Source organism: Lepeophtheirus salmonis, chromosome 6 (genome assembly GCF_016086655.4).
Source record: "Lepeophtheirus salmonis chromosome 6, UVic_Lsal_1.4, whole genome shotgun sequence".
In the NCBI taxonomy this organism is placed as follows: Eukaryota; Metazoa; Arthropoda; class Copepoda; order Siphonostomatoida; family Caligidae; genus Lepeophtheirus; species Lepeophtheirus salmonis.
In genome coordinates, this window is record NC_052136.2 from 18,425,060 (window position 1) to 18,443,178 (window position 18,119).

An 18,119-nucleotide genomic window follows, 5' to 3' on the forward strand; every position below is an offset into this window, starting at 1 on the left:
CTGTGTTAAAATGAAAGTTATTTAAAATTAACTTTGAGCCCAAATACTAAATAACTGCTATTCTGAGTTTATATGTTTCCAAGTGATGATCGTTATTACACATAGTTTAAGTCAAGTCTGAGTCCACTTGGTGACAATTTTCAGACAATTCCATGTCTGGATTTAAATCTCTTCTCTACTCTCCACTTCCAACGGCCCTGATATTACATATGGAACTTTAAAGGCGGCAAGTTGTTCGTAGGGATGATTTGAAGAGAGAGTATTGGGTGGTTAATAGCAAATTAGTGTTAGGTGTCTAAGATATCTGCTATTATTAAGACATTACATTTACTACAAAGTTGCATATGTAGGTATATATCTCTCTTCAAATAATGACATTTGTACTTCAAAATATAAGTCATATCATATGGCACTCTGTACTTTTGCCTGAAACTATTTTCCCTCAGGAAAAGTTGCCGTATAGCCGTTTTGCCTCAAGGATATTGAGCTCTAATTTTGAAATAAATGAGGTTTATAAGTCGTTATTGCTCATTTTTCATTAAAATTGACGTACTTTTCAGATTTTTAAATCAAAATATATAATGTGTATTACTATCAAACACATTAAATATCAGTCCATGAGTCGTTCCGAATATAAATAATCCATCATGCTAATGATAATTAATAAAAAAGAGCACTAATTCTATTCGAACCTATTTTTTTTCTGGTTCTAATTCATTACAAATTAAAATTTTGTTGGAATTTTGGGGATAATTCCTACATTTTTCCAACAGAAAACAACCATTTCATGCGTTTTACAGTAATACAATTACCTATCTTGATTTAAACAATCAAAGAGAACATCAATTTTCATGAAAAATAAACAATAACAACATATAGACCTCATTTACTTATATATTAAGGCGAAATACCCATGTGGCAAAATGGGTTTAAGGCAAAATGTCCTAAGGCGTAATGGTTTCAGGCAAAATATCCATAGGCATAAAAGGTTTAAGATAAAAATACCTAGCGTCAATTCATATACACGTTTAGTGAAAATAGAAAAAAAAAACAGCAACGTTTCTGACGTAACTGACGTGTCTTGTGACAAAAAAAAGTAAATATTTAGTTAGTAAATTGAAGGTCATAGAGTCCTAGAAATGATGATAATGATATATTGTTTTTAGGGCAGAATAAATTGTATGTTTGCATGGTAAAATGACGTACAAAAAAATTCAAGGAACATCAGCCATAAACAATCAAATAGAGAGAGGGGGAGGGGTATTTATGCATGTAACATGAAGCACCTTCATTATGAGCTTATCCAAGTAACACTCAGTGCTACTAACCGTTTTTCATAAGCACACTCATAATATATAAACAAAAACTTTTCCCCTTTTCAAAACACAGTAAAATTGATATTAATAATATATTTTTTACATGTTACTTTTTCTTGTATATTTTGAAAGCCCAAAGAGCTACCTCTTGAAATTTGGTACTTGACTATTTTAAAGTGTGAAAATTCCAAAAACAAAGTCAAAAATAGAATATTGAAATATCTTAAGCCTCAATTCTGATTTTAAAAAAAATAATTCTGAAATGAAATTGTAAGTACTGTATCGACCACAACAAAAACTACCCAACTCTTATCAAACTTTTCCAGCATTTTCTACATATGTAGGATTATCATTGTGTCAAAAATCATATTGTTTTTAAAAGAGAAAAAGAGCAGTGATTACAAATTATGCATAAAACAAACAAATTGATTGATCTACAAAATTTAAAAAAATGTTATTACAAGTTGCACCAATGAATATGTTGAATGTGGTTCTGTTGTTAGGATAAAAGTACGTTATATCGATATCGTATTATTGTATTTCATTATTGGTGCCTATACTCAGTATACTATTACTATCCAATGCAAAAGACTACTAAGAATAGATACTTATACTTTAGTTGAAAACGTGGAAATACATAAAAGTAAAATCCATAAACTAAATCCCAAATTATATGCTAAAACACAAGCAAGTATTTAAAGGACGTCCAGTAATTATAAAACCGTATTTATATATTTTTTGCATAACTTATCTTATATTTCTTTAACTATTTAAACCCAAGTGCCTGAGAGTCATGAAACATCTTTGTCTGCTACTTCGAGGAAAGTTTAAGGCTCGAAAAAATATTGGAAAAATGGATTTAATCAGTTCACAACAGTCCACTAACGGTTTGCGAGCAAAGGAGCGAAGGGAATGTAAGGAAAATATTATGAAACTATTAGAGTCTGGAGATATCAGCCTTCATCCCAGCAAGACAAATAAACAGAAATATAAATGAAAAAAAATCTTAACATCCTTAAGCTATACAATGAAAAATACAACTGCAAGAATTTCATGGCACAAAAACTATTAGAAATATGATATTAATCAGTTCACATCAATCCACTAACGGTTTGCATGCTTCCTAAAACATATCGTTCCTTATTCCTAGATCTGGTAAGGCTTTCATGATTGGGCAGTAATAAAGATTATGCACACAGTTGTACATAAGTCACCAGGATAAATTATGAAGTCTATACTTATCACTAATAATTCAGTTCAAGGAAGAATAGATTAAATGGCTCAAAAAACATAGAAGATAAATTTTGCAGTATTCTTGCTGCAACCTAATTTGTAGTTAAATTAGTCCACTTTATTAGGAAATAAATATTTTGTTCCAATTGGGGGGTGTTTTAGCAAATAGTCAACATTATCATCATATTTTCCCCCAACTTTAATACCAAGTCAAGACTCGTAAAAGGAACTGCGAGGCAATCAAAGGAAGACACTTCTAACTTGATCATCCATCTTAAGAGATGTTCGAATTTGGATTCCAAATTACACAAAGGACGACGGGAGGATCATTTATCCGAGAGAAAAAAACAGACCTCATAAGGGAGTAAAGTGGGCTCTGTCCTTGGGAATGAGATACTAGGATCGTAACAATAAAGTAATCCCTTTACGATTTGTAAAGAACTTTAATATTTCAAAGTGGGATCACTTAAAAAATAAAAATGAAATAAAAATCCTTGGAGCTGCACATCTTTTAAATATATCTTTTTTTTTTTTTAAGTTATATATTGAATATTTTTCTGTAATATAAGCTATGATATTCCTCATCACTATGTATTATAAATAAGTTGTAAGGATCTAATGAAAAGTGTCGTTTTTCATCATTTTTCAGCCTAAAAATGGAAATATATCGAGTTCAGAACAAGATATAGAATCAATAAAAACACTTTTTAATTATATAAAACACTTATCCATAAGTTTTATTAAGTCTACTTTCAATTTGAGGATTGTTTTAAGAGTAAAAAATTACTCTGAAAAATAATAGTCCCAAATTACTTTAATGTCAGATATTTTAGAATTCAGATAACTGAGACAAAAACTGAGATGCGATTTGAATTCTTCGCTAAAAACCTAAACTCCTTTTTTTGGCTTGAATTCATTTGAATAAAATGAGTGTTCCCCTGTGTAATTTTTTACAAGAGAAAAAAAAACACACTTGCTAACATTTTTGCAGTAAAATAGATAGTAACCAACCATGATAGTTCGTCATCGTTGCTTCATTAATTTTTTGAAAAGCCGTGCATGGTATACTTGTAGAGATTTGTGCAATCCACAGTGCATGATAAAAATATTAGTGGTCGACTTCACAAATCAATTCATACTGTTATCACATCAGTAAATAAGATCCAGGCACATTTCTTCAATTCCAGATTGTTTCGACAGCTTGGTGTGATAATGATGATCAGTTTAATCGTTTATTTCTAATCACAGAAGTTACATGGTTCTCAAAGGGAAACTTCCAGAAAGTTTATTATTATTTTTTCGAATATAAAAAACTGAGCTTGTGATGATTTAAAAACGTCAATGATGACATTGATTATTTTAAGATATATGCATGAAATGCTGCAAGGAAATTATACTAATATTTTCAAAGTTAGATCTTCACCCTCCTATCTAAGTGTAAGTTATTCAAACGAAATTTAACCTGATATGAACTTTACCAGTTTCCAAGCCTCTGTGAATTGGATAAAGAAAATAAAATATCAGATTATATCCTTCAATTGTATTGTGCTCTTCTGTTGTAAGAGTTGTAAAGATACATGTCTGAACGTTATCAGGATTTTTATAGTTAATAGTACCAGAAGACTGGGTTGTCAATTCATTCTTAGAAGCCACCAGTAAGGAAACAAGAGAGTTAGAGCAAGAATTATTTTTAATCAAGAACGACGGGTACCTTGTATAAGTTTTCATGCACATGATACTTTCTTTTTCCATCTTGAAACTGGAGACAACGACAATGTATGTACAGTTCAAATTCAATTATTACAGCCTTTTATTAATAAGGAAATAATTTCGTAAAGCGAAGAATATATTAATGGATTAGGAGGAGAGAGATCTCGACTTTTTCGAGATATTCGGATAATTAGCACTTTGAAGGATCATGAAAATAAATGGAAGGTCACATTATGTGGAGGAGGTTATCAGTGGACTGAGGGATGAGGCCGCAGGAGATCATACCTAATTGAGTAAATCACTTCAACTTTTTATCTACCATGAATAATTATATGATGAATGTAATTATTATCATGAAGAGGAACTTCTATGTCATCAAGTAACTCTTGTAACAGAAAATTAATATCAACATACATAAATACAAAATATACAGTACAAACTTCAATCCCACGTGGAAACATATTAGGCAATTATGATCGATTGAGTCAGTATCCCTCTCCTCATATTCCAATGTTATGTTCTTCCTTTCAAGGTTTTTGTCATTATCATTAAAAGACTGTAATAATTGATTTAAGACTATCCACTCTCGGCGTCTTCAATTTCGAGAAAGAAAGAAAAGTATGACATCGGGCAAACTTATACAATGTACCCAAAAACTACATTGAACTAAGCCCAAAGTTCAGGATGTCATACCAAGATTTTTGGCTTAAGAAAAGTATCTGATCTCTATCCAGTATTATGAAATAAGGTAAAAATATATTTTATGCTTTTCCATCAGCATACTTGGCAGAATGGGCCTTCAGTGTAATTACCTTGGTGTTTTTCAATCAAATGAACATTCTTAGAATCAACGGACGTGGGGATCTACGTCTTCTTTTTAGTAAGTTTAAGCCTGATATGGAAGAACAAATATTCATATCCCTAAAAAAATACCCCATCCCATTATTTTCATTTTGGAAGAAAAACGTATATGGGTTTATGGAGGGGGAGGGGTCCTAGAAGTTTATATGGACGTCATGGGGGCGCTGGCCTGAAAATTTTGGGAACCCCACTGCTAGAAGGAGAATACTGCATTGGTTGGAGTTATTAATCGTCGATAAACTTTGCTTTAAAAATGTAGATTTGTGCTCCCATTTTTATATTTTAATATGATGTGCATAGGCTTTAGCTATAGATGCTCGTTACCAGACCTCATATAAAGTCATATTCTTTAAATTTTTAATTATATATTTTGTTTTGTTTTGACAAACCGTCAATACAAAAGCAAACTAGAATAAATATTCTCAAAATAAGGTATGGATTATATTTATAATTATCGACAAATTACAAGTTATTTTTATTTACTCTTTGAATGTGCTGCAAATTATACTGAAAGTACCCTAAATTGATCCTCATAATAAAGGAATGAGAAATTGATAGATTTTATTTGAATTGCCATATCGGGGCCAATGTAGGACTCTTAAATCAAACAAAGGTTCTAAGCTATCGTTCAAATTCTTGTGTATTTTAATTCATCCCACAAATTTGAGTACAAGCCTATAATTAACTCAAAAATGTCTATGAAATATTGAGCTGTGTGTTTTTGTATGATGTAAAAAATATTGTTTTTTTCCTTTTCGTGATTTTTGTTCAAGGTTAAAAAAATTGTTCTCCTTTTTTCTTAATAATTTTTTTTTCTTCAGGAGCAAGAATTCTTCAAAAATTCCTTTATTCGGGGAAGGTTACATCCCCTTTAGCCCAACCCTGGTATTTGTATTTTGGGGCTCTAAAAGAGATGGTGTTGTTCATAATGAGTAAGATATGATAGTTTAAATTTACATAAAATATTTTCTGAAATGGTATTTATCCCTTCATAATAAGGCACTTCTATAAACACCAATGAACCACAAGACTTTAACTGATTCGTGGTCCCTTGTTTTTTAATAGAAATTAGCCTTTATAAGGTATCAATGATGCCAATTTATTATCAATTAAAAAGAAGTTAATTACATTCAATAATATTAATCGATATTCGAATCCTTCGAGTTTAATCAAATTTTCAAATATTATTTCGGGCAAGTTTAAGTAATTTTCAGAAAATTCTCGACTTTAATAAAGTCCAAGTTTTTTAGAGCTTGAGTAATGCTCAATCTAGCAATAACAATTACTAAACTAATCAATTAATATATATAATTGATAATTTCTATATATCCAATATATCTTTTTTTTGGTGGTCTGCAGTTTCATACATGGACTGCTAATGGTTGTTGGTACATAATCGTAGTCTTAGTCCTATTTTGGACTGAAGTCCTACTCCGTTTCGGTTCGGACCAGTTTAGTCCGGCATATCAGTCCTAAAACTTATAAAGTTTGGTACTTTATGAAGTAACTCATCTTTTTTAATCAGTTCTAGTACTGAAAGTCCGAAAGACTGACGATCTTAAAGATCGGTCCCAAGAACTTATAGGACCTGTCCTAAGACTGGATTGGACTGAATAAATGACACTATATACTTGATGACTCAACATATATAAATTTATTTGTAAATATACTATTTTTTCCCCAAATATTATTAATGCAACCACAGTCTACGACAACATAACGTCCATATGGCAATAAAATAAGTTATATAAATCAAAAAAGTTTTGTTTTTGTTTCAGAATGATAGAACATTTAAAGAATTCTTTTACAGAGTTTTTAGATATAAGTGATGACTCTCATTTTCCATACACATAATAAACCGAACTTTGGTATTGTAATACCCTTTGATTCTTTCATTTTTCTGTTTCTCTTTAGATGACTTCTCATTGAAAGGTTTTATAGGGACACATATTTTATAAAAAAGATAAAATTTCATAAATACATATCTTATTCTATAACTTGGGACGATTAATTGATTATGTAATTAGTAATTGCAGATTTTTGCAAATATTTTAAAAATGTAAACCCTCCTTGGAATAATGGCGTCAATTTGGAATCTTTACGTAACACCAGATCTAATAGCACATATTTTAGCATAATTATGTGTGGAGTTACTCACATTTAAATAATTTTTCAAATTAAAAAAAAATGTATATTAGAAATTGAAGATTTCAACTGATTTTAAAACTCAAAAACTAAATTGTAATTAGTTTATTTTTATAAAATATTTTGCGAATTTATTTTTTGAGAATATTTATTTTCTACAGCATCGTCCTCTCTACTTCAACACATGAGAGCAGTTTTTCCAAGAAAACTCTAGAATTTTTACTCTAGAAAAAAACCACCACTTTACCCCGCTACTAATACAGCCAGATTGTCAATTATGTAGATTATGTTGCCACATCGTATATAAATTTTGCCTATTAACTTTTTTTACCTACTCTATTTATAATAACCTCCTACAATGGGTTAACGGTAATGTTTTAGTTCAAAAAAATATTTAAACAGCTTATAATGCTCTGATTACTCCATTTGAAATAAATATGTGTTTTTTTCATTAGGGATGATTAAATCAGCGTTCTATTTCTCTTTTATTTAATTTAAATTTCGTACAAATTTAATTAAGCTACTTAATTAGGCTACTTCTTTGTATTTTTCTGCATCTCACGACAATTTAAGAAATATTCATTGACGTTTTTATAAGAGATTAAATCTTGTTTCAATTATTCGTTTATAATTTATCTCTGAGTATATTTTATTTAGTAGAGTAAACATGGCTCTGAATTCAAATTTAAGGATTTATTCTTTAATTAATAAAAACATGATACTTAACAAGAATTAATATATTATTAATAAAGAGCTGAGTTTGTTTTGTTCATCAAAAGAACAAGAAGCATCCAACAATTTTTACACTAACCTTATACATGGCTCCTGGTTTAGGGAGTTATTCTTTTAATGTGGATTCATTATGAAGAATAATCTTGCAGAATTGTGTCATTTCCTTATAGTCATTTTTAAATTATTTAGTGCCCGAGTGTATTGTAAATAATATATTAACATAGCAGAATTAGAGCAGTTGTCATCTTTAGGTTAAGTCTAAAATTGTAATACATCAAGTAATAATATGTCCAGTGTTGTGTTGAACAAGAAATAATACATACTGCTTGTATTTCTATTTTTATTTTTTTTTTAATTTCATAGTATACCCAGGAACGATAGTATCTGATGATAAACCTAGTTCCTCGTACATAATGGGTAATTTACACTCTCATCTTGATTATTCGACTTATTGGTAGAAATTGATGAAGTAGCGAGTCTGTAAAGAAGTTTTTTTTTTTTTTTTTGTTTAGAGGAAGGAAAATAATTTTTTAATCGATCTATGACCTAGGAAGACCTAATCTCTCCAACCACTTTGTTACTAGTTCTTTCTGTATATAATGAAACGACGAAGCTCCATGGAAAACGCACTCAGGAGAAATTATTCTCTTGAACTCAACGTGGGTCGGTTCGCACAAAAAAATACTGGAGTTTAGTTGAAATACCATATGATTTTATAATATGTATTATTAATACATATTATATAATCAATATTTAATTTATATAGCATAATAACTTGTACGAACTAATTGTACTAACATTGATATTAAAAATCAAATTTGTAAAATTGAACACGGTGTGTTAATTTTCCTTTAATTGGTCAGATAGAGTTTTACTGATCTTCTTGTCTTTGACAAAACTGCACTGTTGATAGGTTGCCCTTATTTAATAAATTAGGATGATGTTAAGAAGGCTGACAATAGAACAATTACAAGTATTGAAGTAAAAAGTCTTAACAACACTTTGGGTTCTGACTTTTGTGGCAAGAGACTAAAAGTTTTCCTTATCGATAGAGCAGTTTATTGTATAAAATCAGTCAAAAGCCTAAAACAACATTTTCCTATGATGTGGCTTACCACTTGTCTCGCCCATGGTCTGAAAAGAATAAAACCGATCTGTCCTCAATACTTCAAAAATACCAACTCATATCTTTGAAGTAAAATTTTTGTTTCTTAATCATGATGATCGAAAACGATTGATTCCAGCACTTCCATTCAATGTTAATGGTATCGATGAAAACAATGATGCAATCAATAAATCAACCTTTTATGGCATATAAAACCTCTGTTATAGGGAAATTTGTCCACATAACTTAAATGTGTACTGCTGAGTGATTAATAAAGTTGATAATCCTGTAAAGAAAAACGCCTGCAAGGAGAAGGGGGGAGAAAGAATTATGGTTATAATTGTTTAAAAAACTGATTTGATTATCATCTGCCTACTTTATTATGATTACGAAAGTATTTATTAGCAAAATGAAGATATACTACATATAATTGACTTAGACGTTTTTTATCCGTTACAGTAGCTTTGAAAACGTCACACTCCATGAAATTGTAATTCATTATGAACCATATTCTCAGAATAAATATAACAAAGTAGAGTATTTCGAAATATATTTGAAGTTTACATACTATAAAAACTAAAAAAGCCATCGTACATTTATGTTAAATATACAAAATTAAACAATTGTAATCATATAACTAATAATAACAATAAATTATAAATAAAGAATATTGATATAATATTTTCTTGTTCTGACATCGAAATTCAGTTAAACATGTCATAACTTTAGGTTGGAAAACACAACCCAGAAATGGAGTTTAATCAAAAAGATCATCCCCCCTTTTTCCTCATGTGGAAATTGCTATATACAATTGTGCACAGGATAGATATATCTCTTCCGATGAGATCTAAATAATTATTAATAATACAGTAAATGTCAAAATCATAAAATTAGACAGTAAATATACTAATAAAAAAATGTTAGAATTAAATCCATCTATTCTTCCAATCTTAGTACGAACAGATTGTAGAATCTTACTTCCATTTATTTCATGTTTATCTAAAAAAAGAAAAGTTAATCCATGCAGTCAAATTTTAAACCTTAATTACTTTTCTTAGATATAAAAATAAGACTCCTTTATAACCGATAAGACAATTCAGGCAACCATTCTTGAATTAATGTAGTTTTCTAAATTGACATCGTAAAGATTTAGAGCAAAAGCTAATTATGTATTAATGTCCGGCGATATTAATCCTTATTAAGAGCATCGAAAAAGATTTTCCCCCATTATTTATGCTTTTATAACAACATACTATTATCATGAAGTATACACACAATTGCTAATTAGAATGCTACACCCAATGCAACTGCCCCCGTTGTTGTGACCATTTAAGCAGTTGTTTTTGCCTTTTATGAGTTTTCTGAACACCATTTCTTGGAGCTTATGAACCATAGCTAATCCTTAAGTGATAAAAAGTCATATTTATTGACTATTTAATATTGGAGAACCTAATGATCATACACAAGTCTTTAAGTGAAGAAACTAGTGTTAGACAAACTAGTTGCGAACCATCCAAAGCTACTACCCCGTTGTTGTGACCATTTAAGCAGTTGTTTTTTTGCTGTTTAATGAGTTGTGTATCACAATTCTTGATATTTTTAGCTAAAATAAAATCATATTTTAAAATTAGATTTAAAAAAAAATGAATACTTACTGTTAGATGGTACAAAATTCAGAGTTCCATTTCGAAATTAGTAAATATTTTATAACTTTTACTTATAACTTTGATCGTAATTTGGTGTGGATGACTCAAATCATGCTGAAAATTCTCTCAACTTCACAATTTACAATGGGGTATTTCTATAAATTGAATCTTCAATACATGCTAGGTCTCACAATTCATTGTAAGCTGGATTTTTAGATCGGAATGGCTCTAGCTTAATATCATTTCGTAGCAGTTCAACGATGGTAATGCTGACAAATAAGGGTAATCTTCCTTCTAAAGCTGTGAGGGTCCCAGAAATTTGATTGAGATTATTATGAATAATGGTCAACTCTACAAATATATATTCGTCATTAATAATTAAATGATGTTGTTCTTGGCAATAGCACTTTTAATGTCTATTACGATGATGAAATATGGACGACCCAAGAAATAGCCGTCCAAAGGAACAATCAATACAGGAGTTATTGATCGCTCCTGATTATCTTTTTTCTCATCGACAGCAACAAAAATATCCTTCTCTTCAACTTTTTTTTTTTTTTGATTTTGGAGATGTTATCGTTACCAACATCCTCCATTAATTTAATGATGGTGACTCGAGAAGGGACGGGTTTACCCGTGTATTTCTCCATATTTTTTTTTAATGATGATTAACAATGGATAAGGGTATATTACATGCAATAAGCATCTTTGTGAGATCAGAGTTAAAGTCTGACTTGATGTATTCATCATTAACTTGATTTTTTAGATGAATATCCATGCTCTTGATATGAGATGAGGATACGCATTTGTATCCTTATCATAATCATCATCCTAAGTGATGAATGAGGCCACAACATATTTTCGTCGAGTTTATCACCAATTAAACCCATATAGTACTATCAATATAAGAAACCAAATATTAAAATATAATACTATAATCGTATAGACCTATTTCATAATTATCATTAGTTATTTTGAATCTTCATTATAGATCCTCTTCATATTCCATAAATAATTATTAATTACTCTTTCTAAATAGTAAATATAATTTAAAAAAAGAGTAAAGGTCCCATACTCAGAGCTGTATTTGAGTCCACCTTTCTAGTGTTCAGTTCAAGTCTGGATAATCATGCTCCAGGTCTTTCTGGTCCCGAGTCCTCATACTCCGGATTTTTCTGATTCCGAGTAGAAGTCATCATGCTCCGAGTACATGGAAAAATAAGTCATTTCTGGATCTACCTTTAGTTTCGTACAAACCAAGATATACTTTGCCACAAATTATTCCTTAATATTTGACAACACTAAATTACTTTTGGACTCCATTGACTTTGTAATAGCATAGTGAGGAATAAAAGAATAATGGTGGCAGCTTTGATATTAAAAAAAAACATATATTAAGACAGGTAACACTCTGCCTGAACAGCGTAACAACTGTGAAATGCCGAGTCCTATTTTATAAAAATTTTACAGTGATGAAAATCAGATGTATCTTTTAACTGGTACGGTTTTTTGTTTTTTTTCAATTAGCAGTCTGGAGAATGAATTGTCTTTCCCGCAGCAGTTGTCCTTATTTTTTTAATTCCTGAGTAGTGAAAAATGAATATCCTTTCATAAAAGGATAAAATTTATGCAAAGCCTGATTGAACATTCGTGTGTTCTTATAAAAGACAGAAAGTAACATTGAAGATATGTTGCAAATTTATAATTGTAAGTCCTTTTTCGACACAGCGTGGAATTGGCAATGCCTTAATGAGTGGTGCCCAATTGAGTATCCCTCAAAAATTTTAGAGCGAGAGTGGTTGTACACTTATAGGGAGTGGTGATTAAATTGTCGCCAAAATATTTTTCTACAAAAAACAACACAAAATTTTTTAACTTTTTTTATTGAAAATCAAAACTATGACGAGCATATAGGTATAGAGTAGCCATTCATTCGATATAATCACCGTTGGCATAAATAACGGCCTCAATACGGCCTCTAGACCGGCCGCAGGCTCTTCTGACCATCTCATTGTCCATGTTGCCGAATACCTCCTTGATGGAGTCCATCAGGCTGGCCTTGGTGCTATGGGGATGTCTGTTGGTATGTCTCTCGACATAGCCCCAGAAAAAATAGCCCAAAGGATTTAGGTTGGGAGAGTTAGGAGGCCACAAATCCTTGGTTACGACGTCATAACAGTTATCGGTTAACCACTGCATGGAGATTTTGAACACATGGCAGGGTACTGAGTCCTGCTGCCACACCCAGGGCCTGTCTCCGCCCACCCCTTGGATCCAGGGCAGAACCACCTTCTCCATAACATCCAGGTAGACCTCTGTATTGACCTTTAGACCCGTTTCAAACATGTGGGAAGGCATAACATGACCTTCACTTCTGACCACCCCGAACACCATGACCATTGCAGGGAACTTGGTCTTTATTACCTTCCTCACATGGCTGGTGCAGGTGGCTATCCACCTGTTGTTCTACTTGTTGACCTTCTGATCTTGGAAGAAATTATTTTCATCAGAGAAAAACCACAACATCCCAGGCTGCTTTGGGTGCTTGAGCTTGTTGAGCAATTTTATTGACTTCGTCAGTCTGTTGTCCTTTGCCTTCTGGGTCAAGATCTGGCCCACCTGCATCTTGTAGCTCCTGCACTTTAAATCCTCAGATACACAATCCCTTATTGTTTTCTCATGGCAGCCCAGATCCCTCGCCATGGCCCTCATGGACCTGGTAGGGTCATCCTCAACCATCTTCTTCACCTTTTTGACAAAGTAGGTGTCCCTGACCTTCCTGTCGGCGCCTTCCTCCTTGGGTGCCCTCTTTTTGGTAGCATCAACATCCCAGCTGTCCTCTACCTTCTTACGGATACGCTGAACAGTCCGTAAATTCACTCCTAAGGTTGAAGCAATCGTTGAATTGGAAATTTCACCTCCATTATTAACCAATGCCATGACTACAGCGGACCTCGAAAGCTCCTCGTTCCACTTATAGCTCTTTATCTCCTCATATGATGACGGCATGGTGCTAACTGAACTACGCATCGTCAGCTGATGAGAATAGCTTTCCTATTTGGTAACCGGTTTTTCATTTAATAATGTCGTCTTCAAGTTATCAAGGTTTAAAGTAGGCGAAAATTTGATCCCCGCTCCTTGTATTGTTTTGAAAAACGAGTGAGAGCAGGAGTGCACTCGCCATTTTAGAAGAACGATAAAATCGCTCGAATTTTCGGTTATTAATATAAATTTATTTTACTCTTTCCGTTTCTGCATCTTATGAGATAACCTCAAAATTTTTGAGGGTTAAAGAATAATTTAATGATTATAAGAAAAGAAGTTTGACGCTATGTCTCAAGATAAGCTAGAATCTTTTTTCTATCTTATATCTGTGGCTATCCGCTCTCTCCGGTTGAAGAGTTTGCCTTTTATGTAGCTGGCCACTCACAGAAGACTCAGATATCAGTTCCCTCAGAGACACTGCCAGCTCCTTCCTGTGTAGAGATTACGTTGGAAGATAAATCATTCTTTTTTGTAAACGAATTTTCCCAACTGAAATACAATTTTCTTGAAATTTGATGTTGTAAATCGACATAAAATCTCAAATCTTAGTTTGAAATGTCATTATTTGCTATAGAAATTCGTTTTTTTATCGTTCACATCGATGAGCAAAATAAACGATTGTTCTGTTCCTGTATCAGAACAAGCAGAAAAATGGAATGGGGTTCCCTCCTTAGGTTGAATGAACACAAACATTATATATAGACATAGTATAGCTTTGAAAATGATAATGACGACAAAAAAGAGGGTTATCTTGGATAAATATTTCTAGAAGTTTCTTGAAGCATACACCCTCTCCTAAAATTGATGATTCATCGGTGATATCATTTCTTGTATGGAGATCACTAATCAAATTAGGCTCAATCAAATTGTTAAAAAGTTGTCGGTTCAACATAGCATTCTGTCAAGAAAGATACTTAATAATAAGCAACACATTTTGTATCCACGAATTGAATTCTTACAGAGTGAACAACCTCTGAAGAATCTTCATTGGCTTTAATGTATGTAAAAATTCCGCTTATTATTTTTGTTAAAAAGGAATTATCATTTTACTGACTTGAAATTAAAATATTTATTTCTTAAAATGAATCGTCTATACATCATATATTAACAAAGCGTTGATTAGTTTTATCCAGTGTTGTTTCTTCATCAGGTATTAAATGACCTTTCTTCAAATGAAATTGATCTATTATGCGGCGTCAAACTTTTTTTCGGTATTTTTATAAAGCAAATTGGACTTATCGAAGACCTCACTCGAAAATCTATCCATCCAAGCAGTATTCAACAGCTTCCATTGAAGCCTGAAATCTTCTATCTTCTCATTGAATTGTATTTCTTCTTTTCGAGTCATTGAAATTATTTTAAAGGTATCCATAAACTAGACAACATCCTCAAGCTAGTTGTCGAAGTTACACCTGTACATATTCATCGATTTGCTCGGATCAGTTTGCATTTTGTTCAGAGTAAGAGTAAAAAAACCAAGATATGAATATTTTATAAGAGAGGTTTCGTAAAAGATTTAAAAACTCAGCACAGTGCTCCATAATAAAATCTTTTTACTATTGGGATCCTTGAGACTTCAACTAGGAACATCAAATCTATCACAGATCTAACCAAACCACTTGATTGCCAACTGCACCACTATATATTTCCTGGTTAATGAAATGGTTTGGAGCAAATCTTCCCTACAGCAGGCTTGAATTTTCTTTGGAAGACATGAATGTTAGCACAGAACTTGCATAATTTCATTTCAGACGGAGGCCTACCAGCATGACCCCGCAGACAGTTGTACTTTTTGATACGCCTGATGTCCTTCGAACCTTTATTTCGAAGTTAGAACAGTTTAGTCCGTAACCATTTCCCGGAAATGGACCTATGTTGACTCGAGGCGCGTTCAAGTTGGATTACTTCATACAGTTTTACATTTGTAAAACTTGAAAGCTGTCTGGCTCAGTTTCGAGGATGTAGTGTTCTTGATATTTGTTCCTACAACCACATCATCTTAGTAGGAGTCATTGCATGAGGACCACAGCAGTTAACATAATTTTGCCTGGCCTCGTTGACGCGACAGAGATAATTGTCTATCGGTTCAGCGGATAAGTCGTAGGTGTTGAGATCACACTCACGGGACTGTATCTAGGGACGGATAAGAGACATGAGCTCAGGCTTACGTAGCCGTTGAAGATCTTCAGTAGATTCCCCCAAGTTCCATTCGGGAACACTCCATCTGCAGTTCGGTGGCCGTTAGTTTAGGGAGAAGTTTAATATTCCTAGTTAGCCACGAGGCTGTAGATTACAACTATTACACACACCTGGGTAAGAAGAGGTAATTAGTATTTTATATCCAGAGTTGTCGCCACGCACTCACAGCATAGAGGAACAAGGGATTGGAATGATAACGAGAGATTGACCATGATGGTTGCTATAATATTCATTTGCACGTTGACCAGCAAGAACGAAGACAATAGTAAAATAATATATGAAAGGGAAAAGGAAAAACAATGTAACGTACACATGCATAATTAACTCTTGACTATACGATAGTGCAAATATATTACAATGAGGATGTAACTTCATTATATAAAAGACATGAGTGCATATGAGTCTCTAGGCTGGGACTATATAAAGGGGGAATTGCATCTTATTTCATACTATACGCTTGTATGTATGAAAAAGTAGAAAAAAGGAGAACATATTTAACAAATGTTAAATTTTTCTGCAACAAATTTAACATTTGTAATTTTATCTACATTTATGAATACAATACGGTAGATTAATATTAGTTTCCTTGATTCAATAAATCATATAAATTTATTCTTTTATCGTCAATTAGATATAAATAAATATCATTAAAAAGTTATTATCCTTTCTAAACGTGAAATATGCCTTCAAATTGTGTGGTTCCTTCTCGCTTCACTGCTAAAACATCGGATCATCAGTTCAATGATAATAAAATAAGAACTTATTTGTATAAATTTCCAACATCAAAGATGAAAAAAACTTAATAAATGGAAATCAGCTATGCCAATAAATTAGATATCTGGTACAAAATACACTATATTTACTTTAGGAATATCTAATGACTAATGAGTGTTTATATATCATTATTATTGTTTATTTAGATGGTAAATCCGTTGATAGCTCGCTCTAAAAAAAAGTTGTTTGAGCTCTTCATTTTAAACATTAAGATTTTGAAACAGAAACTAAATGGACAACAAAAAAGAAATATTTTAAGCAAAAGTGTCATTTCATCTTTAGGATTGAAAACAGAAGTGACAATTAAACAAAGGACTAGTTTAATGTCAATAGCTGAGGTGAGATGTAAACGGAAAAGGGATGAAATAGAATTAAGGGTGTAAAAATTTGGTGAGAAATTGATATTTCAAATTTGTCGAAGCTGAAACAAAAATTTGATATCAATTGTGCAATTGTGTGGGATATCGAAAAGAATTTTTAATTATTTAAAAGCAATAAATAAAAAATTAACTAAGAAGGATAAAGTAGTTTGAATTATATTAGATGAACTATACTTTACTCAAAGAATATGAATATAAATGGCAAAATTATCAAGATGTCGTAGTAATACATGATAGGATTTTCAAATAAAAATAATGATTATAGAAATGAACAAGAAATTATAGGTTTATTCTAACATGTTACTTTATAGGTGAATTACTCCACATTGAGTGATCAATGTAATTCATCGTTTTCGTTCATTCGGTCATTTTGTAAAAACTTTCCGTTCACCATTCATTCGTTCATTTTTATTTTTTTTCATTCGTTCATTTTTCCGTTAAATTGTTCATTTTGAATTAATTATTGAGTCATTTAATATTTATAAATAAAAAGCCCAGCCTACAAAATATTCATTAATATATAAAGCCCTTTTTATTTCACAATACATAGCAATGAGCCTCAAGGACATAGCTTACTAAAAGCAATCTCATGGGTCCTGAAATATACAGGGTTCCAACTCACTGATAAAAATTATACTCTCAAATTTTATTTAATGGTGTCCGATTTATTCAAATTGTTTTTTTGGAACAGGCTCAAAATGGTTTCCAAGTAGTTATGTAGGGTAGCCTCTAAAAGTGTCTACAGGACTTTATTTTATTAAAGGCAACCTCCGATTTCTAAATAATAAATTCATTATATGCACATATATCAAAATAAAAAAATTAATTATTTATTTTTTAGTTCGCTCGCGAACTTACATTTCCGTTTAGGCATGGCTGCAGATGTAATGTACTGTTGTAAAGCGCACGGAGGGGAATGGATAAGGTGCTTAATGTAAATACTAAGCTATGTGAAAGACACAGAAACACAAAT

General features: G+C 31.8%; 1 long non-coding RNA gene across 1 annotated transcript; it reads right to left on the reverse strand.

The window, feature by feature from the left end:
* Positions 1-9,699: 9,699 nt before the first annotated feature.
* LOC139905764 (uncharacterized) lies at positions 9,700-12,150 on the reverse strand. Its single transcript, XR_011780805.1, has 3 exons — positions 11,824-12,150; positions 10,758-11,644; positions 9,700-10,705 (listed from the first exon to the last, which is right to left on the reverse strand). It is a non-coding gene; the product is annotated as an uncharacterized lncRNA (long non-coding RNA).
* Positions 12,151-18,119: the final 5,969 nt, after the last annotated feature.